The 26,545-nt window shown below is 33.5% G+C and overlaps 1 protein-coding gene across 1 annotated transcript in view; it reads left to right on the top strand.

Annotated features, from left to right (window-relative positions):
* Window positions 1-26,545, top strand: part of LOC137918655 (Ig-like and fibronectin type-III domain-containing protein 2) — a 174,240-nt gene that overhangs the window by 75,121 nt on the left and 72,574 nt on the right. The window contains exon 2 of the mRNA XM_068761514.1: window positions 9,269-9,304. The gene's annotated coding sequence lies outside the window, so the exon portion shown is untranslated. The remainder of the gene's footprint in view (window positions 1-9,268; window positions 9,305-26,545) is intronic.

Below are 26,545 nucleotides of genomic sequence, written 5' to 3'. Positions count from 1 at the left end.
ACTATTACTCTTATAAACAAATCAGATAATAGTGAATAAGAAAGTCATATTCACATTGATCAGTTGAACTAAACATTTCATAGTGTACGGACGGGTCATTTGTTAATTTTAATAATTAATTAGTACCTAATTTTGAAGCATGGTTGAGTGGTAACAATAAATCACTTTATAATGTTAAAGAAATCTTTTTCTCAATTTTTTTATTATATTTAGAAATCGAACAATTGTAAATTTTTCATGAATCACTTGAAATAAATATAATTATTATTGCTAAAGATATATTTAGATTATTAAAATATGTATACTAAGTTTTATAAATAGATTATATCTTAAAACCATCCTCTGCGTACCATAATACCACACTGCTCTCGCCAATTCGCCTGATAAGCGTGAGGATTACAATATATCCCCCATAGATATCTTTGGGAGAAATCAATGCCTTGCAGTGGGTTTATACAGACAGACACGAAGATACAAGCATCTATATGTAATTATTAACAATGAAATGATTATATAATAAAAAAATGGTTTCTCATACAACATTCAATTGCTTAATAAACAATCTGTAATTAAAACCAAAAAGCCTATTATCCAAAACGCAAAACAATCTGAAAAAAAAAGAACTTGTAATAAAAACTTTCCGGCATAATTTAATTGGGAGATTTGAATTTGGAACTTACGGCAGCCATTACGCTAAATTTATTTCGTGTAAATTCAAATCTCCAGCCCATAACCACCCGGTGACACCTGCTTGATGGGTCCGCTTATTGTAAATGTGCCCGGATTAAGTAAAGTGACGAAGGTGCGACGGCTGAGTGGAACACGAATGAGACTCCTGTATACAACTTGTGAGTAGGGTGTCCATGAAGCTATTGAAGAGGAGACCGAAATTTTTTTCTAGATACACATTATTTATATTATAATATTTATGTAAGTCTTTTGTATCATTCAAACAGCCGGATTTAAAATAAGCGTAGTGCTGCTTGTTTGGGGAAATCGAGTACACGAAAACGGGATACAGGATTTTTTTTGTAACAAAATATTTTATTGTTCCTTAGATATGTCAACATTCAAATCATCTATTAAATCTATGCCTCTCATCATGTTCACCGATAGATGCCTACTGCTGGGTATAAGCCATCCCCAAAAATCGCCATTTCGACCGGCCTTTGATTTAGAATTGCTCGTCTGAAGTGGAAATGCCATGAAACGTCACTCGTACAAATGATGGCCTTTCGAGACGAAAGGTTCTCGATAAGTGACCACGAGCAGATGGACGCGGCGTCGAGAATAAAAAGAATAAAAACATCCAAAGCTATTTGTACAAACTACACAATCAGATTAACTAGAAAACTATACCATCGAACTCTACGTACTTATAACTTACTTAACTTGTAACTTAAAATTAGTGAAAGGAAACAAGTTGATGTAATTGGTCTGTTGCAAGTTCAATAATCCTTTGTGACGTTTTTCAATCTTCACTAACTTTTCTGTTTAAGACCCTATATCCAGTAGCTATGATGAATTTATTAATACTTTAAATTTGGATCAATAAATATAAAATTAATTTATTCAACATTGGAACTTTTAACAGAACTCTTATTGATCAAAAACCTATTTTTTCTTCTATTTTATTTTTGTCTTTTCTCTGCTTAATAAGGTATTATAATTGTGGACAAGAAACAAGAAGGAACTCCACATTAACACATATTTTTATAAATTTAAATATAGATTTACACATATACACTTTATCAGATATAGCCTTAATCAAATCAAAATGTGCAGGCGGTATCACTGTCAAGAATTCTTATAATTTAAATATTTGTTTATTGAATAATAATCTTTTTCCGTCAATTTATTTTTAATGTGCGTTTTGAATTTTATAAATGGTAGTCCAATAATGTTTTGCGATATTTTATTCAAAATCTAATTTCATTTATTACAAAAAAGTAAGGACTTTTTGCGGTAGAAACTTAAGTACAGAAAGTTTTTCGCGGTGCCTTGTAAATATACTGTGGATGTTCCTTATTTTTGTAATTTAATGTTAACACTTTTATACATCAAAGATGAATGCCAGAGGATCCAATTTGATAGAAATTGGAACGAAATTAATATTTATTATAATGCATCCTTCACGTTTCAAATTCGTCTAGATATGGAAAGAAGCTACTTAAAACTATTACGACTTTATTTATGTTATCACTCACAAATAAATAACAGAACTATAAAATTCAGAAATATTAACACGTTCACTGCGTTAGGAGATCTAAGAGACCTCAATTTAGGTTTTATATGACGCCAAAGCCATGTTTAAATTCCTCTATGTTAGATTGAATTTTGGCATAATATAATAGCATAAAAGATTTATCGTCTCATACGCAGTATAATTAAATTTATTTATGCAGTATTCTTATGAAAACAACAAGCTTATAGTTCTTTGAAAATGTCGCAGCGGGTACGTTAAAAAAATAATTATTTTGTCCCAAGATTTCCGAAAGCATACTACCCCTAGTTAGGTTAAATTACGCATCAATCCGCTCGGTTCGCGTGAATGCAATTACCGCGATTATTTGACCGGCTGCGTGGAATAGTTCTCGTTATTTGACAGCACCGCTATAAACGAAAATTACAAAGTTAAAATAGCTTTTAACGTTATCGTTATAACGTTATAGCTTCTCAAACTCTGAATAGCATATCTTTATATAGCTCTTTTGATTTGTACTACGGACAACTTTTTATTTTAGACTTTTAGTCTAGTAATGGAAGTGTAAAATCTTTTCTATTATGATTATATATTATTATTTAGATAGCTATTTATTATATAGTTGTAATGGAATAGGCGTTTGAATTCCTCACTTGATGGAAAGTGTAAATGAAGACGAAGTTGATACTGGCTCATCCAAAAGGAACCTGTTCACTATACTCTTAAAGGCTCCAGAGTTCTCATCAGGAAAAATTGACTCAGGCAGGTCGTTCCAAATCTTGGCGAATTTTATACTGTTTTTCTTGGTGGTGGTCGTGGTCATGCCCCAGTTCTGATGCCCCTGCTCTTGCTCTATGCGTCACCATGTAGCTCAGTGTTTGTCGGAGTGAGAGCATTCATTTACCGAGTCATTGGTGACAGTTAATGATGTCTGTCCTTCTCGTTTTGAGAGCGTCCACGTGATTGCTTCCCTTCCGCTTTGCTAGCACCAAGCGTTCCATTGAGTTCCTTCGCATCACTTATGAACAACGAGCAGAGTAGCGGGTACTTTCTTAATTACTGCAGAAGGGTCGTATGAGACACTTTTGAGGAACAAGTTGGCAAAAAAAAAACATAAATGTAATATAAAAACATAAATAATAAGATAAATAGTTAAATCTGTGATAAAAGGAAAGGAAATAGGAAAGTAAAAATATGAATTATAAAAGAGTGTAAATGTGGGAGTAATTCAAAATAAATAAAAAAATAAAAATAAAGCAAAACGGTACAAAACGTAAACCTGTAGTGTTGTGGTGGGAAGGCGACGAAAGAAAGATGATGAATGATAGGATTAGTAAAAAAAATTAATGAAAGAATCTATGAAGAATAAAACATAAATGAATAAATGATATTGGGAAGAAAAATGATGAGAAAGCAAAAATAAAAACTGTAAAAAAGAAATATTTTGTAAAGATAGTCCCTGTGTACTCAAGAAGGAAGTACGAGAGACCTCCAAGAACGGGGATCAAAAAATTAAGTTTTAGTTCCTATAATTTTTAGATATTCATGTCCGCAAATCTCTTAACTAGACTTCCACAAAAGATACGTTTCTCGTCAGCTAATTATACTTTTAAGTGGGTATAACAGCAACTTCAAAGCTACGCGATAATGTTCAAACATGTCTAAGTGTGTCGATGGCTTCTAAAATCTCATGAGCTCATCTCGAACTACAAACAGTTCAGCGTCGATGTGGTCAGTGGGTCAGCTATGTGGTTGGCAATGAGGACCTAGCTGGCACAATGCCAAGCGACCATCGACACTGGCACGATTAGTAGATTAACATCTTATAAATGGTCATTGAATTTTTAACACAGATATTTGTCATTTTATTTTAAACAAAATTGTTTATATCTACTTAAATTGCCCTATGTATTTGCTATGATTAAATAAATTTCATTATTCTAGCATTATTTACAGTGAATAGTGTACATGAGAATACAAGCAGAACCTAATTTTAAAATAGAGTCGATTGCACAAGAGATATATACGGATATCCTCATTTTTTATTCAATCTTACAGGGAATCTTCGGGCATAGCACCTACTAATCTATACTTTTTAGGCAACTGAATTTTAGCTTATCAAATTATTTTTTAAATACTAACGAACATTCTGGAACATGTTCGTACATGTATTCATACTTAATATGATTATAAAAAGTTATTATGGAATAAATAAGTAAATTAATTCAATATGGCTTTTATAACATCGCAAACAATTTATCATTAATTATACCGTTTTGTTTTTATAGCTTCAACTTCTAGCTTCCGACTTGTGCGTTGCAACTTATGCTAATGTACACGTGATAATTCTCGCAATTAATTATCTGTGGATCGTAACACGATAATCTATAATTATTCCACACGACGCCAACAGATACCTCGTGACATCTCGCCAAGCAGAAAGGCGTCAAAAATAAAACGCATTAAAAAATAATAAAACACCGCAAAATATTATTGGACTACGATTCACAAAATTCAAAACACATTTTAAAAATTAATTGTTAGATAAAGGTTATTCAATAAGCTAATATTTAAAATGATAAAAACTTTGGCAGTGATGTCACATGATTATTTGGACTTCATTTAGGCTATATCTGTTAAAGTGTATATGTATAAATCAGTATTAAACTTTATCAAAATATATATTATGGTGGAGTTTCTTCCTGATTCTTCTCCACAACTATAACACCTCGCGAAACATAGTAGATCAAAAATGAAATGCATCTAAAAATAATAAAATGCCGCAGAATATTATTGGACTACCATTTACAAAATTCTAAACGCGTATTAAGAATAAATTGACGGATAAACCTTATTATTTAATAAGCTAATATTTAAAATTATAAAAACTTTTTCAGTGATGTCGCTTGATTATTTTAGGCTATATCTGATAAAGTGTATATGTATAAATCTGTATTAAATTTTATTAAAATACTAGCTGATCCCGCAAACATTGCTTTGCAAAAAAAATTAAGTTTTTATTAACAAATAAAAAATAAGGGTTTGATCGTAGAGGGGTGAAAATTTAGAGTTGTATGTATTTTTGTATGCTGTATCATAAATAAATAAAAACAAAAAATTTTGTATATAAAATAGAATAAAGAATTTAGGGGTGGATCACCCTTATCACTTAGAGGTATGAAAAATAGATAGTAGACGATTCTCAGACCTACTGAATACGCATATAAAATTTGGTAAAAATCGGTCAAGCCGTTTCGGAGGAGTTCAAGTTCGAACACCGTGACGCGAGAATTTTATATATTAGACGTATTATTGTGGAGTTTCTTCCTGATTCTTCTCCACGACTATAACACCTTGCGAAGCAGAGTAAAAAATAAATATATTTAAAAAAAATGACGATCAATAAATTCTGTTAAAAGTTCCCATATTTGATGAGCAGTGGTTGTCCAGCTGTGGACGACTGAGACATGTGATCGTAGGTCGTGGGTTCAAATTCTGGGATACAATCTTATATAATACACTTTATGCATTAGTTATATAGGATTGTCATTGTTCATAAACAAGTTTCTAGAAGATGATCAACAGCGTCCTCTGCGTACCATAATACCACACTGCGTGGTGATTATGGTATATCCTTTCATAGATATCTTAGGAATATGCCTTATGGGCGTCTATGAGCTGAAACGAGAACAACTATCACTCTGTTTTGAAATGGAGATCGCAGATCGGCAAGTATAGTGTACAACAGAAGGTAGACACCTTGCGGATGAAGGTTCTATAACGATATAGACACTGTGATCACTCACCCGCCTACCAAGCGTGGCGATTATAATATATAGATGATTTTGAGTGAGGCTTTTGCTTCGCATTGGGTGTCTATGACCTGAAGCGATGACGACATAGGCTTTAAAAACAGTGAACCTACCATTCAAGATCCTCGAATATCCTTGATAATACCAAATATAATGATACAATAATTAGAAATAAAATAAAAATCCGTTCCTTCGTACAACCCTCATTTAAAATTCCATAACAATAAACAGAAACATTCCCCCGAGACGGTAATCTGCGGAACTTCTCTCATAAACCACTCGGAACGCGCAATTTAAGTGCAAATTGGTTGAAATGAGACTTCTAAGTGGGACATGGCGGCTCTTCACAATTATACAGCGCGAAGTTGACCGTGGCCGACCAACGTTGTTCTCTTCATGAATATGGAAAAATCAATCGGCACTTCAATAGAAACTTTAAAAACGACATAAATAATATGTACACAATAGACACAACCTTGTATTAATTTACGTATTATTTATTAAACATATGTACAAAGGAAAACTCAAACCTTTAATTGCCATATTTTACCAATACATGTTAAAAATGCCAGTTAAAAATTGCATTCTTATAGATAATTTATATGAACAAGAGAAATATTTATCATTTCCGTTACATTACAACAATATTCATAGTTTTCTTTCAACAGTCTCTTCAGAAGATTTTACAATGTGATAAGAGATACAAAAATTGAATACTACATATTTATTGACAAGAAAATTAAAGAAAGCGTATGGAAAATTAACAAGATTCATTTATAAAATTGCTTCCCTACGCAAACACTGTGCAGCAAATCATGTTAGATATTTTCACTGCACTTCTGTTCTTACAACTGCATACCACACGTCGTCGTAAATTTCGTTCTGGAAATTTTACCAAGTTAAAAGTCGATTTCGACGAAGTATGCGATTCAGATTAATTCTTTTCATCAAGCCATTTTTTTTCTAGTGCACTTATAACATTGGAAGAAAATTCCAATCTGGTCATATATGGTTTGAAAATAGCCAAAAATGCACTATCAAAAGGAGCTATATAGCTCTTTGGTTGCCATTTTCCACGACTAGCTAGCAGCGACGACGCTCCTTTTCACTTAAAGAGTTAATACCGAAGGCATTTTGTAAAAAGGTATATAAAATCGATTCCTGATCGATATCGTTTTCATATCGATATAGAGCACGTACCAGAGAAGAAAAGATACTATTTGAAAATAGAATTGAGTAGTGTCTGTACTATTTGAGAAACATTTACAGTTTATGATCAAAAAGTAAGGTGAAATTGTCATTTAAAACACCGGGGCGATAGGCATGCAGGTATTTTTTTTCTAAATTAGTAGAACTGTCTATAACATTTGCCCAGGGTCTGTTTATCCAAACTTTGAACATTTTGAAGGATGTATTATTCCTCAAACTGTGTGAAGTCTCGATTGGTGCCTACATAACTGTTTATTGGACAAAGGGTCAAAAACTCGAGTAATATCGCTCCGCAACGTATTCGCCTGATTTGGCTCCGTGCGACTTCTGGCTGTTCAGTAAACTCAAAAGTCCAAAAACATTGAAGAAATAAAAACCGAATCGAAAATGATCTTGAAGGCTATTCCAGAAAAAGACTATGCAGACTGTTTTAAAGACTGGAAAACATTGGTAAAAGTGTGTTTTATTGCACAGTACCTTGAAAGGTATGAAATTAATTTGGAGTAATAAATAAAGAATTTACATTTCGATATAGCTTCTTCGATTCGATTTTTATCTCTTCAAGTGTGTGTGCGTTTGAAACACAAAACTTTCTTTATAACGGTTTGGGCTAATCCAAAATAACTGTAAATCTATATACATCTTACTTACTTCTCATCTGACTTTTTAACCACAGTTATTTTTGCTAACTTTGTAAATTCTTCTTAAAAATACAATAGTCTTTGATTCTGACAGACAAGAAGGGAATATATAATAACCCAATTAATCAAACAGTTTTCAAGGCGCAGTTTGCGTAATGGCAGCCATTTTGTGTCAAAATTCTTCCTTTTTAAATTCGCCATGCAAGCTAGTTTACCATAATAAACTTTAAATTTGAGATAGCTTCACTGTAAAATCCGTAGGGGTTAAATCAGGACTGGAAGCCAATTTATGTTAGTTCTCTTGGGTATTAGTTTGCCAAGGGAAATTTCCGGTACGTGTGGCGAAGACACATTGGCCATATGTGTCTTTGATTCGAATATCAATTATTCCATATTCACTTTTTAGTTATTTATACTCGTATACAGTCGTCGACTACGAATCCAAATATCTAGATGTTTCTAGAAGTTTATTTATCTGGAATATTCTAAAAATATCTTGTTAGAATGCTCAAGATTACCCTGATATCAATGGAGACAGCTGTGCCCGGAGCTTCATTGCGAGATCAGTCTAGAAATGAGGAGATCCTTAGAAGGAATCTGGATAGGCCTCCACTAGGCAGACCAGCAGTATGGTCAAGGTGGCGGAAAGCTACTGGATGCAGACAGTGCAAGACTGGTGATCATTGGGAGAAGCTTTTGTCCTGCAATGGACGTCTACCAAATGACTGATGATAAAACAAAAATTGTCTTAGCATATAATCTTCATATAAAGCATTCGAGTGAAGTAATATCAATTGCTGTTAGTAATGACGACATACTATTGCATATGTCCTCCGCCCACTTTACTACAATGCGAACAGTTCTTAGTCGAACACAGGCAGCAATGTACACAATTCTAAGCGTTATTGTCTAAAATCGTAGAGCGACTTTTAAATGCAACATGATTTCTTGCGCATGCGCGAACGAGATTCTTGTACAAATACAATGAATTTGTGGTGATGTAGACACAAGGCTTTTTAGTGATTGAAGGCTGCTAAAACAATTTATTTTTAATATATATATATATATATATATATATATATACGGGGAGGGGGAGAAAAACAATTGAATTATTTTTACATATATTGTAGATTTTTCTAATATTCGTACTAAATAGTAACTATAAGCATTGCATCAATGTTATATGTGTGATGATCGTGAACTAAATATATATTTTTGGAACTAGCTTAAAATTGAATGTAACCATTACTGCGGTCTACCATGTCAAATATCAGCAAAGGTTGCTCAGTATTAAAACGGAGATGACTCCCTGCTCAGGAAATCACGACCCTCAGCAATGGAGACAATGCGAGGAGGAGGAATGAAAAGGATTTTTAATAAAATACATTTCTTCGTTGTTTCAGTTCACTCTGATTTGGCTGCAAGCGTGGTTCTGAACTGTAAGTTTTATTTTTTTAATTTTCTTTCGTGTGGAAATCAAATAATTTTAGTTTTATTCCCCTAAACTGCGCCCTTCGGGTCATATTTTTTGATCAGCACACCACCGATCCTAATAAAAACTTTTTAGTGTAAAAAAAAATATACATATATATATATATATATATATATATATACATATATATATATATACATATATATATATATACATATATATATACATATATATATATATATATAAATATATTGGTTTAAAGACATTACAAGCTAGAGCTTACACATGCATAGCTAGAGATGAATACAGGTAATTAATATTACCTAGTATGATAAGAACAGCCATTGTACTTTATTCTTTACTAATATGCAACTATGTATATATTTTCTAGCGTGTACAATATTATATTGAATTAAATATAATAGTTGTGAAACCATTATCTAACGTCCGATATCTATACAACCTTAGTGCAGGAAAAGAGGTCTGTTCGTGAAACATATAATATAAGAGATATAATAATTCTTTTAGAGACAGATTTCTTAAAAAACAAAATTTAAAAAGTTAATCAAATACAAACTGTATACGTATGTTATTTAAAAAAAAACAGTGTAAAAATATATTTAATAAGAATATATAATTAAATAAACACGATGTAGTGTGTCTTTGGGAGAACCAAGACCGGAACGGGATTCTAATACATTGGCCACTAGTATTTAGAAATCATTTTTTTTGGACCGGACTGTACCTGTCAAAATGGTATTTCCACGTCACGCCTAGACTAAAATCTCTTTTAAAGTAGCCAAGCTGGCGTGTTCCCTAGGAAACCTTGCTTAGACCCGCTACATACTACTATTTTTACTGCAATGGGAGGCCGCCGCGCTCTTAGAATGCTTCGATGAAGGTTCTATATAGGTTCAATGACCTCTTAAAGTGACCATGGCTTTGTCTGACACTCGTCGATAATACCCGCATAGCATTCTGACACGATAGCCCGAGAAAGTGGAACCTCGTCTTGGTAGGTTGCTATTACCTCGGTAATATTACTACGGAAAGCAAGAAAAGGACCAATATTTAGCCACTTCCGTACATGCAGTGGTAGTCGTGCAACAAAGTGCACCGCCCGCCAGCCCGCTGATAAATGCGCATGCGGCAAACAATGCGAATTACACAATTGCCACCGTCAAACCACTCAACACGTGTTTCACGTCTCCACGGGGCATATTCAAGAGTTATGTTACACCGATTAGTGCCAAACACAGAGTACGCGGGCTGGCGGGCGGTGCACTTTGTTGCACGACTACCACTGCATGTGCGGAAGTGGCTAAATATTGGTCCTTTTCTTACTCAGGATGGACTTCCGCAAGGTAACGCCTGATTCCATTAAATACTATAGAAAGCGTTAGCGCTGCTATAAGTGGTGGAAGAAACTCCAGGAATGCTTCTATCTAGTATGATCGGGAGTGGCGTCCTTTTTAATAAATAATACAACCTCCTTTTCGATGATACCAGTGTATGCGGTTTGTCTTATTGTCGCTTCGTCCAGAAACATGAGTACGTGTCTGGGTTTGATGAACTGATGTTGGCACATCACAGCACAAAATCCTTCAGCAGGTTTGTTTAATAGAATATTACTTGCTTCTGCCTGATGGTGATTGCCATACGTGTTCATCATTTTAGATGATCGAAGAGTGCAAGGCATAAGCCAACCACAAAACTCACCACGATCACGCGAACTAAACTATCTTGTCCGCTTCTTCAAGATAGCAATAGCATAAATCGTTATTGTATTTTTATTCAAGCTTCCTTTTTCAAAATTGTAAAATACGATTTGAATTTCGAATAACCTTTTGCGGGTTCGTAAACAATTGTAACGTAGAAACAAACAAATTGATCTAAACGTATCGATAAATTCATATTTATCGAAAGACTGCACAGCACCGCGAGCACGGATACCGGCCAGGTATTTCGATTTACGATACCAAACTCCCCGATATAAATCACATGCCGTGATATAAATTGTAAAATACGCTGTAAATCATATAGTGTGATATAAATTGCAAAGTGCATTAGTGCGCTTCCGAAAACCGGATGCATTTATTCAGCTAAAATTTAATGCATTCGAAAGATTCGTTTTAGTTAAAAATAAATACATTTAAAAAACTTTTAAGTTAAACGGTTTTTTGATACACATATGGTGGTGGTTGTGGAAAAATATGTACCTAGTCCGCCATATTGGAACGGCGTCCATCTTGAATTTTAAATTTTGACATAATCATCGTGTTTTACTAGTGTATACCTTTCATTTGATACCCATATTGAGGGGGATAAGGAAAAATACATAATCCGCCATTTTGTATCGACGGCCATCTTAGATTTATAATATTATTGATTTTATTATATTGTATTGTCATCTAAATTAAATGTGTGTACCAAATTTCGGGTCAATCTGACAAAGGGAAGGTGCTTAAATTTCAATTTCTAATTTTGATCCAAATAAATTCCGTACGGGTCGAACTACATAAAACCGTTTAAAAAGAATGTTTTAACGGCGATATGCTTTTAAGTTTTTTTTTTATCGGGTACCGTACATCTCTACCTTAACTGCAGAGATTTATATAACCTTACTTACAGTTTTTATTTTTCTTAATTTCATAATTACTATATCAATACACCTTATCTGTAGCTCCTGTAATTGTTTTATATAAATCGTAGTTATAATATCATAATTATTGATACGTACCATATTATCAGTTCTTCAGTAAACTACCATCAGCAGTTCTATTAACAGACAGTGAAAAACTCAACAGCTGCTCTTTACAAATATAGTTTTATAAAGAGCACGCGACAATAATTAGCTAAACATTTAATTTTACGCATTAACATTAATATAATATTCTTGGGTAGAATAATATAGTTTTTAATACACTTTTTCAGCAAAACATAATTATAAATATACTGCGAGGCAGCAATAAGAATAGCAACTTTATTAAAAAAAATCGCAAAGAATCACGAGGTCCCTTGCTATAGATGGCCCAGACAACTCTTTTTGTTAAATTACTTTTAAAATTACAATGATATGTTAAATTTAAAAAAAGAATGCCAAGTTAATCCGAGATAAAACACACACAAATCAACCGTGAATAACATAACATTGTATTATAACTCCTTCACGTGTTATTTTTAAAAACATCTAACCGCACGAAGTTAACGAAGCGATAAAAATACAAGACAAAGCTGCGGTAAGTCGACCTTCTCGATCTCGGTGACGTCGCGCACATTATGTCACATTGTAGCCAATTTGCCTAATTTCACGCGACTTTACATTTGTTCACTTTGTTCTCTCGTCTGCAGTTCGAATTGCGCAACCAACCGGTTGAATGTGCACTTGACATCGTTCTGATGTGTTTGCCAATCTTAAAGTACCGTGTACAGCGAATGCGATGCTAAACTTTGCTCAAGCGATGTCAAAGCTATAATTATATCTCAGGCAGTTTAAATACAAATCATCATTTACATCACGTCGACTTGTATACGTCCATTTTTTTTTCTTTTTTATATGTCCCCTTCTATGGAGAACCCTGGTAACCTTATTTATTGTGGTACAGGGACTTTATTGATGTAATATTTTTATTTTCGCGCTCTTCTATCGTTCCTCCTATGATCTTCTATTCCTTTATTTTCTTTCTTTCTGCAATTCTTCTCTCTTTCTGCAATTCTTCTTTCTTCCCCTTTCATATCCATTTTTCCTTTTATCTGATAACATTCTTTCTCCTCCTCATACCTTAACTATTACAATTTCATTGTTTTTATTCTATTTTACATTTTGATCTAGTCATACATTTTTAAACGTAATATTTTATTTACTTATTAATTGCATATTCTTACACTTTTACATGTTTTTAATTTTAGCTCAACTCTTTTTTCTTTTTATCACGTTTTCCGCAATCGTTCTGCACATTTTTAAGAACGTTTGTCTTCCTTCTTTGTCTTTGATCAGCGAGGCCATAGAGTCTACTATGAACTACGTTATTGACCCATCGAATTGTAATAAAAAATGTTACATATTTTAGAGAGATCACTTTTTTCATAGTGATTAAAATATATGTAAAATCTTTGTTAATTAACAAGCTCTATATTCATTCTTTAAAATGTTTTACACCTATCTTCTACGAATCTTCTTCGAGCTTACCTCTCCCCATTGTTCTCTGGGTGATCTAGAGCCTTCTTACTAGGCCCTTCATGAATGAACACGTCTCTGCTTCGTATGTCATCACCGGCAACACACGTTGGTCAAATACCTTCAGTAAATCTCAAACATTAAGAAACAAAAAACATATATTTAATTAAACAAAACATAAATAATAGAATACCGGAAAGTAATGTCGTTTCTGTCGACATTGTTTAAAGAAAAACTGATTGATTTTTTTTATTTCCTCTTAGGTAAAATCATTGAAAAATTTAAAACTAAATCTTCGCCACCTTCTGGAGTCTAGGAGGTACCGGAACATCTTTAAGAGGCATTAATTCTTAGCGAAGGATATGGAATCCTGTTCCTCTCGAGGCATTAAGTTAAGATTAAGTAATTGCTTAGCTCAGCTTAGTGAGGAGACTGAACGAATCGCGGATGATCCTTCTAAACCTTCGGTACGCAGTTAATTTACAACTGGCTTACATTTCAAAATTATTCATTTTATTCAATTGATTATCTATTTATGTTTTGATTAATTAAACGCATGATTTTGATTCTTAATTAAATTTGACTATGCCTGTTCACTCTACCATATTTATCTTTCACTATTGTCGCTATCAGCATTTAAACTGATGGTAAAAGAACACTTTCTTGGCCTTTAAAATAGGATAATGTGTAACATTTCTTATTTAGTCGTACTTATGTAATCTCATTTTCTCGTATATATATATATATATATATATATATATATATATATATATATATATATATATATATATATATATATATATATATATACATATATATATATATATGTGTGTGTGTATGTATGAATAGGTGTGTGTGTATAGTAAACTGTTCTCTTCTTCGCGTCTCTGATCTCCATCCAAAGATTGTCTGGTAGATATCGCCTCGAGCGATAACACCGTCTCTTGTATCTTAACATAATTTTTTCCTTTTTTTTAGTTATTATCTATGGCGTACAATAAAGTAAAAACAAACAAATAAAGGTCTATGACGAAAGTACGTTGTATGTCTACCCGGTGGGGGGCCTATCGCTTGTATGGACGATGTGCCCACGCCACTGCCACTTCAGGCGAGCAATTTCTCAAGCTAAGGCGATAATCTTGGTTCTTCTGCGGACTATCTCATTTCTATGGAATCAGGCGTTACCTTGCGGAAGTCCATCCTGAGTAAGAAAAGGACCAATATTTAGCCACTTCCGCACATGCAGTGGTAGTCGTGCAACAAAGTGCACCGCCCGCCAGCCCGCTGATAAATGCGTATGCAGCAAACAATGCGAATTACACAACTGCCCCCGTTAAATCACTCAACACGTGTTTCACCCCTCCACGGAGCATCTTCAGGAGTTATGTTACACCGATTAGTGCCAAATACAGAGTCTTTTTGACACAGACACTCTGTATTTGGCACAGATATATATTCCACATACATATACTGCTCGCATCCAGGGATTTCCCGCGTGAAATAGGAAGGATAGATTTTGAAGGTGAAATTTAAAGTGACTTCTGAACAGCGCCTTGATAGGAACCGAAACCCGATAAACCTTCGTCTCCATGTGTAGCCTTACTCTTTTAATTTAATTATTTATACATTTATTTACTCTTGTCGTCACTAACGCCCTCTGCAAGGTATAAAATTTTTAAAATTATATATTTGTTTGTGTTATATAAATTTATTTATTTAAGAATAGAATATTAGAATTAATGTCTTTATTGTTGTAAATTTTAATATCTGCGTTATATTCTCAACCAATTACCGGTTTCCGCCATTTATCTTTTAGCGGTCGTACAAATTGAAATGTCAAGTCGAGTTGTTCTTCTCTCGTGGATCAACGAACTCTTTATTATCATATTCTTTCGGATATCGCGGATAATTAAATATTTTAAATTTGCTCTATAACTAATGGCAGGAATTTTTTTGATAAACGCTTTATCGTTTCAGCCATATGAAGTCCACAGCTGGACATAGGCTTCCTCCATTAGGTCCGCATGGGACCAATTGGAAGCGGCCCACTACCAGAATTTTTTCAAATTATTTATAGGCACATTTGACATCTTTTACTTTTTTGACGTTTTGTCTCGGCTAATTTTAAGCGATAACGAGGTCTACGATGGTAAATGCTAGCCTAGAAGAAACCTATTCACTTTTTTCTTACTTACTTTGTTCCATTCCTTGGCTGTTCGCACTAGAAGGTCACATGTTCACTCCATAGGTCGAAGATCCACGCTGCGTTTGCTGATCTTGATTCCAAGACCTCATAGCCTCAATCTTCTGTTCTGCGTGTTACGTGGCCTAAACACAGCCGTCAATTTTCCAATCCGCTGCCAACCGTCTATGTCATTGGTTTTCATTCATTTAGTTTTGTTCCACATTTCTCTTAATCAACTACAATAAACTGTTCATAAATTCTACCGTAAAGACTTTTTTTAATAAAAACTGGATTGGTTTTGAAATAGATAATAAATATTTTACTTGGACATATAAGTATGACTGTCTTTATATTTTTTAGAATAATATAACACGCAAAGGCATGACTCTGCACAATACATTACCAAAGAGTCTTGAGATATTTTGAACCCAATGACTGCAGATAACCAAATAGGTAAATTAGACGGTGGAAGGTCACGTAGGGGATTGGCTACCTACTGATCTGACTGTACTATTCATAGCTCATTGCTCTGAGGTAAGATATAGGATAGCATAGTATGGAATGAGCTTTTCGTCTACTCTGTCAAGAAGTTTCAAGATGTACACGACATTCTGAAATGAATAGAGGACTTGAAATATTCATTTTCATTCGAAATTTAAATGCAATAGTTTTAATTGCATTCATTCGAAATTTAAATTGAAACGTTCGTGTCACTAAAATATATTTCGGCTGGCAACATCTTGATTTACGCGTCGGCTGAGTTTTATTGCTTTTAAAACAATTAACTGCAACTTTTGTCCGCTCGACGCCAAAAAATCAGGAAGCGGCGATTGCTTATTGTTTTCAGAATATGCACGGAAAAAATTGTTCACACGCGAAATGAATTTCTCTGTGCACAAAATTTTTCGAATTCGACGCAACATGCATTCGTTTTCTATTTTTAAACTTTGCTTGATTTATTTATTTATAACTTTTTTTGTATAATAGTGTCACTAAATGCAAGACTAATTTTTATATTTCTTTATTTCTGTCACCAACCCATTACCATCACCATTTCAACCCATGGGCTCCCACAGCAACCTATAGGCCAACCCCAAAGATATCTATGGGGAGATTTACCATAATCACTTGGCGATCCCAATGCCCATCCTCTAGAAACTTATTTGTGAAAAGTGCCAATCCCATATAATTAGTGCACAAAGTGTGAATTATATATAGGACTATATCCCAGGAATCGAACCCGCGATAATCGCAAACCTCTATCCTTTACCACTGAGCTACTACAGCTATTTAGTGGACAAAACAAATAGCCTCTGGAACCTCATAGTTCTGAAGTTCACTCCAAGCGCAGTGAAGAACGTCCACACACAACATGGACAGACGTCGGCTGAAGACGCTGGATGCTACCAGCTTCAAACCAATCTTAGATTATTAAAAAAAATAATAAGTATAGTAATAGATAGAAATAAAAGCTAATAAAAATGTAAACAACAAAAATCCAAAAAAAAATGCAAAACCAAGTGATATTGTAATAATGCTATATAGAAATAAAATAATAAAAATGTAAAAGAGTAATGAGGGATATATAAAAGGCGTTACAGAGCGAATGGGTAAGACAGAAGAATTGTGGCAAGAATGAAAAGAACGAAAGATCATACGATGTATGAAAGACGATAATTAAAATAAAAAGATATGTGAATAATTTAAATAATGTTAAAAAGTCCCATATGTCCCACACAAGATAGGGGGTACAAGAGGCTCCCAATAGCGGGGGCGATAAAAAAATCTTAGATTCTTTGGGAATCTATGACAGAAGCCTATATCCAGTAGTAGACATCCCACGGTTAAAATATAATATGTTTAGAAAAAAAAACGGAAAAGACAAGATAATTTTATAGTTATAACTAGCTGATCCCGCAAACGTTGTTTTGCAAAAAAAATATTTTTAATTTTCAATTTAAAAATAAGGGTTGATCGTAGAGGGGTGAAAATTTAGGGTTGTATGTATTTTTGTATGTTGTATCATAAAAAAAATAAAAACAAAAAATTTCGCCAAAAAAATAAAAAAAAAATTTAAGGGTGAACAACCCTTATCACTTAGGGGTATGAAAAATAGATAGTAGCCGATTCTCAGACCTACTAAATACGCATATAAAATTTGGTAAAAATCGGTCAAGCCGTTTCAGAGGAGTTCAAGTTCGAACACCGTGACACGAGAATTTTATATATAAGGTTAAGTATAAATTTAAAAAATAAAAAGTTTCATCTATGAAATCCGCAACTAAAATTTATAGGCGAATAAAAGACAAAATTATCATCGTCAAAAATGTGTGTTATAAAAATGTTACATTCGGTCGGATTTTTATGGAGGTTTCGTAGCGTCGCCAATTTTTATTAAGCACTTGTAAAATTGGCCGAGTGCGAAGCCAACTTTATGGGTTCGGATTGAAAATTTATTCGTTCGTATTTATAAAGGAGAGAAAAAAAGTGTTATAACTTTATAATTATTTTATTTTTCACTTGTTTATTAATTACATGATGTTCTGCAACGAACTGATTTCAAACGAAGGTAATTAAACATGGACATATGAAGAGAAATATTGAAGAACGCAGTGTGGTATTATGGTACGCAGAGGAACGTGCTGTTCATCCTCTGGAAACTTGTACTTGAACAATGGCAATCCTATAGCTCAGCAATCCTTTCGCAATCCTATTTTTTTACCTAGTTGTAATGGAATAGACATTTGTCTTCCATCTCACTTGATGGAAAGTGTAGATGAAGACGAAGGTAGTACAAGCCCATCCAAAAGAAACCTGTTCATTCTACTCTTAAAGGCTCCAGAGTTCAACTCATCAGGAAAAACAGACCCAGGCAGGTCGTTCCAAATCTTGACGACTCTCAAAAACGAACTGTAAAACCGTTTAGTTCCACTTTTGGGTATGGCAACACCGTATGGATAAAACTTTTGCTTGTTGTTGAACCATAAACCGCGAATTATAAAAGATTGTATCCCGGGTATCAAAACCACGACTTCTAAGTGTACGCATGTAAAGTAACACAATATATCTCCTTCATTTTCTTAGTTTTAACCCTTAATGGCCTGATTTACGAAAGTGATTTTTTTTAATATTACTGTGTTTGCTTGAGGGTCTAGATGAAAGAGAAAATAGATTTTTTTTTAATTTCGTTGGAAAGAATATTATACAACAGTAAAATTCGTACAGCAAACCTATAAAAAAACTAATAGTAATGTAAACATACGATTTAAAAGATTGGTATCAAAATTGAAGCTCTAGGCTATTAAGGGTTAATTATAGCAACTAAATATATATTATTGAATTAATCTTATAATAGAGTTTTAATTTAAGGAAACTGAACTAGTTTTGTTGACTCATTTATATTGTTAATATTGTGTAGAAATCAAAAATATTTTATTTTATTTATAATAAAGTAAATTTTGAGTTTTTTTCCGGCTTCTATGCCCTTTTTGTAATATTATAAATAATTTATATTTCAAAAGTGCATCTAAATTTCTCTTTGAGTTTAGATATTTTAAATTTAAAAATACAAACACCAGGGAAAAGGACAAGTTTACACCGTCAGATCGACAAAATATTTGTAAAAGCAAAACCCTCTTCCACTGTACAAAAAGTTTTTTTTTAATTTAGGTAAAATATGTGGCGTGGATAGGTCTCCATTTGGTGGATTGACCACATAATTAAGGTCGCTTAAACGTGGGCAGCGAAACACTGGTGATCGGGGCGTTGTTTGAGCCTATACCTTGTAGTGGACAAATGTAGCAAGAATATATATATGGGTGGACCGAATGTACTAGGAACTCTTTCACATTCTTAAACCGACTTCTAATTTCCTCAACCTTATCTCTCAACATTTAAAATTAAATAAAAGAATTCTATACGAACACTTGAAATATCGAATCACCGCCGGATGTCGTGAGTCGAAGATTTAGAACGGATATTAAACTGAACGAACTAAAGCGTTTCATTTTACGTGGGAAAGTCCCTCGTTCGATTTTTAAAATTAATTTTATTGCTGACAGCATCCGATTGGGTTTTTAATCTGCGATTGGCGGAAGGGGTTTCGCTGTGGAGTGTTCTTTGCATTAACGAAGATAATTACTTGGTTTATCGAGATAATAAATATAAATTATTTATGCTAATGGAATAAAAATAGTTCTATTCATTTAAAAAAACAAAAATGGGAGTGTCAATGACCTTTAAGGTATATATAAACATGGTCATTAATTATTACTACATATTGTTTTGTGTCATATGGTACCGCAAATGGTTGTGTATGATAAAAAAAATTCCTTCCAAAATATTTTGTTGACAAAGTTCATTGACGTATCGTTTATTGCAGATTAAGACATCCTCCTAATAGTGTAATATACATACCATTAAGATATACAGGATGATTAGTAACAGGTATATAAAAGTTTTAAAAGAGTGAATATATAGAATATGCAGCATATGGTCGAATAGACCACATATTTTCAATCAATCACGTTAGTTCTTAATATTGCCCTCGCTATTGACAGGGCATTACCATCTTATTTATAATATATAATATCCTTAATAAATATACATATTAATCATATCTAACATACACTTTTTTTACAATTGAACAGTTTTTTGCTTATTTACATAACTATCTGTTTTATTTATTTCACATTGATATTTTATTTAAATCAATCAAGTTAAAACTTTTCACTCCGATATATATTAAATAATTTTTTTTATGTTGGAATGCAACGGGTCAATTGCCTCTGGCAGCACAATGCCTACAGAAACAGATAAGTAAAAAAAATATTTGAATATGTAGTAATCAGAATTTAAAAAAAATCTTACTATATAATAATTACATTAGTAATTATTTGTCAGTCCATTCATTTTTGGATAGGGTGTAACATATTCGAAGAATTTCTGGTCAGAAGTGGCAGTTGGTAAGGCACAGCGTTCGTGCAGCCGATGGCCTTTGGAATTGCCCACTCTCATCATCATCAGTCTCTGGATGCAGGCACTATAAGATCGTAAATATTTAATGGAATCAGGCGTTACCTTGCAGAAGTCCATTCTAAATAAGAAAAGAACCAATATGTAGCCACATCCGCACATGCATTAGTAGTCGTGCAACAAAGTGCACCGCCAAGACTCTGTGTTTGGCACTAATCGGTGTAACATAACTCCTGAAGATGCCCCGTAAAGGGGTGAAACACGTGTTGAGTGATTTAACGGTGGCAGTTGTGTAATTCGCATTGTTTTCCGCATACGCATTTATCAGCGGGCTGGCGGGCGGTGCACATTGTTGCACGACTACCACTGCAAAGTGGCTGAATATTGGTCCTTTTCTTACTATAAGATCTGTCGTTGTGGTGAATTTTGGGGGAGAACTATGCCTTGAAGTGGGCATCTATTGACTGTCATTAAAATAATTAAAATTATCGAAATGGGGTGATTTTCTTGTGTAAACCTTAAAAATTTTTCAACATAACCAAACATACTGTATTTATATGTTGATTGAAATATACGGTCTTTTTTTTAAATTATGTCGAACCAATATCATACGGGTCACTGATCAAAAAATTATCCAACTGGTTTGCGACTTCTGTAAAAGGTCAACGTTGTTTTCGTTCGGGAATAAAATCTCGTTACGTACGTTGAACTTGATTTCGTGGCGTATTTATGGAAACTGAACTGGTTTTTATTTTGTTTTTAGGACATCGCCAATTTTAAATGTTTCTGATTTTTATTTTTATTTTTTTTTAATTTTCAATATGCGTAGTTACTTCAGTATATACAGTATAATTCTACGTTCTAGACCTTATATTGAAGAAAGGATCTATAGAGTAAATAAATAGCTAATTTGCCGACAATTAGAACATAGTACATATTATTCTAAATTCAAAGGTTTCAGAGAGAATAAATAACGCTACGTAAATTCAGGTTACTACTGTCTGTCGACTGTCACATTCCAAAAGAAAAAATAAATAATGAAACATATTTCTGAAGTGACAGGGGCGGGGAACATCACTCATACAACCAATGGCCGTTGGGGGAAAGTTCTCGAATTGTGACCATGAGCGGGTAGACAGCGCGGACAAACGACTGTGTTTGGCACTAATCGGTGTAACATAACTCCTGAAGATGCCTCGTGGAGGGCTGCAACACGTGGTGAGTGATTTGGCGGTGGCAGTTGTGTAATTCGCATTGTTTACCGCATACGCATTTATCAGCGGGCTGACGGTGCACTTTGTTGCATGACTACCACTGCATGTGCTTAGGGATGAAATTGATTTGGAAGATTAAATAATGAAATTGAATTTAATGAACAAATTCAGGTTAATTTTTGATCATATTATTGCCTATTTTAAAATAGGTTCAATAGCAATAATGTGTCGTGAATCTGTGTTCAAGGAAGTCAATGTTAAGCTTGACTTTCGTCCTTTCTTTTCAGCTTTTCTTTTAAAAGCGCTATGACCGTCGCGTCTCTATGATGTCCAGCCATCTTGAGATGAAACTCAATCAAACATTGCGGAGAATCGGCTTTCTGAACTTGCGACTTTCATATACAATAAGGTGAATGCCTTCTTAAAAACTAATAATATTTTCTTCAAACGCTATAAATTTAATTGCGTCATTTAAAACTGGTTTATAGAAATCTATATATCACGGGATTCTCAACAAGGTGATTGACCTTCACGCGATGTCTCGCGTATTGGGTAATAATTTACCATGAAATATAAATATAATACAGCCTTAAGGTTTTGGATTGGAGGCCACAGACCGACAACAGAATGATAGGATATCCACCAACAATGTGGAGACATAATCTTATTACGGTCTTCAATAAATTGATGCAAGCTGCTTCCAGCCTGTCTTATTGTGAATCTACGTGGGAGACCTATTCCCAGCAGTGGACATTTTAAAGGCTGATGATGATAATTTAATATGTTTAGCAAAAGTATGAAAAAGTTAATCTGGAGACCTGGAGGGAGGTTGTTGTACAACACCCTCCCCTAATCCTGATAACCTTGACTGTGGACTTGGATTGATCCAGTGCACATGGCCTGAGCCAAGAGCTTATATTACTCAAGCCTTTATGATAACTGGAACTCACCAGGTCTACCATAAGACGTTGAAGCGCTAGGCTATAGCCTTAGAAACTATGGTAGTCTTGAAGAAGATTGTGAAAGAAGATGATAGAAGTTTTAGTCGGTAGGAGTCCATTATGTTTAGTTAAATTAAAAAAGTTTAAATTATATTTCGAGTAATTTCCATATAATAAAGTTTTTAGAGGTAGCCTGATATCTTTAAAAGCACACTCCCGTAAATAAGTCTTTATCGCCGAAATATAAATGCAGGAAAATGGAAATCTTATTAAAAAAATTGCTTACAACTTTTGTTTTTATAATAACATAACTAGTAAACACAATCAGCACTAAATCCTACGAAGTATTTAGTTAACTGTTATAAAATGATTTTGTTCTTACCTATCTATAGAATTTACGATAAGTAGAACAAACTTATTTCTCTCCTCATTTTGTTCTAATCTCTACTTTCGTATTAGTAATTTTAAATGGTTTTATTTATACAGGTTGATTGGTTATCGATCTGAAAGTTTGAAAGGGTTAAATGTATAACTCATTTTTCAGAAAAAATCTTTCAACCAATTTCTTATCAACCTCTATAAAATTATCACTGGAAAGTATATTAAAGTAATTAATTTTTTGATAGATTATAAACAATAATTAATATATATTACACACTATTATATATTTTAAATCACCATGTATAAAGTTAATCACTCATATATATGTTATATTGATTTTTTTTCTATGAATGCTACGTACCAATAAGTTCGAGCAATGCAAAATAAGCTAGGACAAATAATAAACAATAATCAATTTTAAAATTTCGTAATCTATTTTTAAAAATTCTTTGTCTTACTAAATTTCTGAAACAGTTGATTTTTGGGCATGATTTGTTTTATAAATCATCCTGTATAATCAAAGTTTTCTCTTCACGCGATGTCCCATATTACAAACCACATAGGATACTGAACAAAGCAACTGTCAAAAACTGGGTTATTTGAGTTAGAAACAAGTCGACCGGAAACACGTTCTTCGCATCTTCGCCTATGATTTTCCCCAAACCTATAATAAGTTTCGGGTTAGTTTTCCTTGTTCTGGACATTATTTCCTCTGCCCATAACCCGTCATTTCATATTATTTTCAAGATTATAAAGAAAAGAAAACCAAGATCTATTTATTACACAGGTTGATTGTTAAAAGATTAAAAATTAAGCAAAAAACATTAAAGCTTTTATATCTATTTCTAAACAACCTGTATAAAGTGGTTATTATAAAAGTCTTTTGTTATAGAACAAGCGAATTACTTCTCCCAGTACAAAATCTGCAGGAACAGATAGTAAACCATAATTAATTTTAATATGTACTATCCGAATTTTGTTAACCCTTTTTGGATAGGTTCGTCAATGCCCAAAGATGCCCACTTTAGGGCATAGGCCGCCCCTAAAGACGGGCGATATACCACAACGCCACGCTTGGTCATCCGCCTGGTCAATGACCACAGTGTTGTATTTTGGTACGGAGAGGACACTGTTGCGCTATTCTCTAGTAACTTGCTTAAAGGCAAGGGCAATCCTATATAATTAATACACGATGTGTGAATTATATGATTATATCCTGAGAATAAAACCCGCGACCTACCATCGCGTGTCATTCCCCTACCGCTAATCTTTTGATGAGTCGTCCCGGCACATTGTCCTATACCTCAAGGCATTTAACGGTCTGTAGCGCTTGGGCGGCGACTTGAAATAAAATAGTGTACCAACTAATGTATAATTTAGTAAAACTTCCAAATTTATATATGTAATAATTTTAGGTGTACGTATATGTAGAGAAGAGTCTCGCAGCTGGTAGAAGAAAGATCCGTATCAAATAGCGGCAAACCCTCTCCCAACTGTCTGTGTTTAGTAAAAGCGAAAAAAAAATATTGTAAAAAAACAGTAGTGTTACTAATTAGAATTACTAAAAAAAGTTCTCTAACGCTGGACTATTACCAGATATTAGTGTAAAATATTTAAGTGTGAATATAGAGCTTGTTAATCAACTTTAAAGCTTTTATATCTATATATAATCACCATGTACAAAGCGATCACTCTGAAATTTGTTACACTATTTTTTTATCAAAACGCAATAGGCCAAATACTTCTCGTAGTACAAAGTCTCCAGGAACGGATAGATAGTAAAGAATATTTAATTTTAATATGTGGTAATGATAGTTTAAGAAATTGCGCATCTGAAGTGGCGGTGGATGAAGTGGCATTCACGTGCCGATAGGCGTGGCATTGGTAAGCCCCCATTAGATGTACCGATGACATAGTTAAGTTCGTGAGAAGGAGGACGATCTTTGGGGATGCATAAGCCTTGCACGTTTCCGTATATAGGCTAAAAGTAAAAAGAAGATGAAGAAATTCGATTTTTATTATTTATGAAACCTTTGATTTTTGAGTAAACTGTACAATACATTAATGCAGAGTAAATAACCAATCACCCTGTATATTGTAATAATAAAAACAAAAACACTAGACTTGGCTGCAAGGACTATAATACATTTGCCCTTTATCTAATATATAAAATTCTCGTGTCACGGTGTGCGTGATTGAAGTCCTACGAAACGGCTCGACCGATTTTCGTGAATCTTAGCGCGCATATCTGCCATGATGGAGAATCGGACAACATCTATTTTCCATCCCCCTAAATGTTAAGGGTGGACCCACCCCTTATTGTTTTTTTAGACAATTTTTTTATTTTTTTTTTTATGATGCAACATACAAAAATACATACAACCATAAATTTTCATCCCCCTACGATCAACCATTATTTTTTATTTGTTTTTTTTTTAATGTTGCCTGGAAATAACATATATGGCAAAACAACGCTTGCGTGATCAGCTAGTGTTTATATAAAATAAATGCTTAATATTATTATTACTTTGAATTTAGAACGACAACGCGAATACAAATTTCAAGATGGCGGTCATTAATTAAGAAACTCATCGCAGCGTGAAATCATGATCTAGTTTCGGTTTGAAAATTTCCACGGAGGAAAATTTCAGCCCAAGGATATTCTGGTTTATTGTTTATTTAGCTTCGCGTTTTCATTTTATATTCTACACATTATTGTCGCCATCGATATAAAAGGAGGATCCTAGAAATTAAAGGCTTTATTTACACCGTCTAAACTAATTTAGTCAAAATACAGTATGGTGGAGGAACGTCGACCAGGAAAGTAGACTTTGTGTGATTTTTTTTATGACCCCCGCTATCCGCTATTGGGGGCCTCTCGTACCCCTAACTTGTTGGGATCAGGGACTTTATTTACAAAATTAGTTTTTCAATTATTTTATCTTTATTCTTCACTCACTTTCATACTTCTCAATTTCTTTTATTCTTACCTATTTTGCTTCACAATATCTTTCATTTTGTTCTTTCATTCCTTCTTGCTTTCATCGCCTTCCTTCCATCATCTTATTACTCTTAGGTGGCTAGGTACATTTTTTTTATTCTTTATTTTATTATTTACATATTGTATTTTTTTATATCACAGTTCTCTTTGGGTTGTGCTATCTTAATATATTACTACACTTTTCTTATTCTATTTTTTTTATTATTTATTGACTAGTTATTTTATGTGAAGTTTATTTGGTACCTATTTATCTATACTGTTTTGTTTCTATTCAACTTTGTGTGTTAGAGAACTTCGGTCTCTTCCTTGATGAAACTTTCGTCTTATTGATAATTGTCTAACTATAAAATCAAAATATTCTTTATTCAAATAGGC

This window comes from Battus philenor, unplaced genomic scaffold (genome assembly GCF_028537555.1).
Source record: "Battus philenor isolate CCGP_79_NKW_IND1 unplaced genomic scaffold, ilBatPhil1.0.hap1 SCAF_15, whole genome shotgun sequence".
NCBI lineage: Eukaryota > Metazoa > Arthropoda > Insecta > Lepidoptera > Papilionidae > Battus > Battus philenor.
The sequence above is the reverse complement of the archived record's forward strand: the minus strand, read 5'-3'. Positions and strand labels throughout refer to the sequence as shown.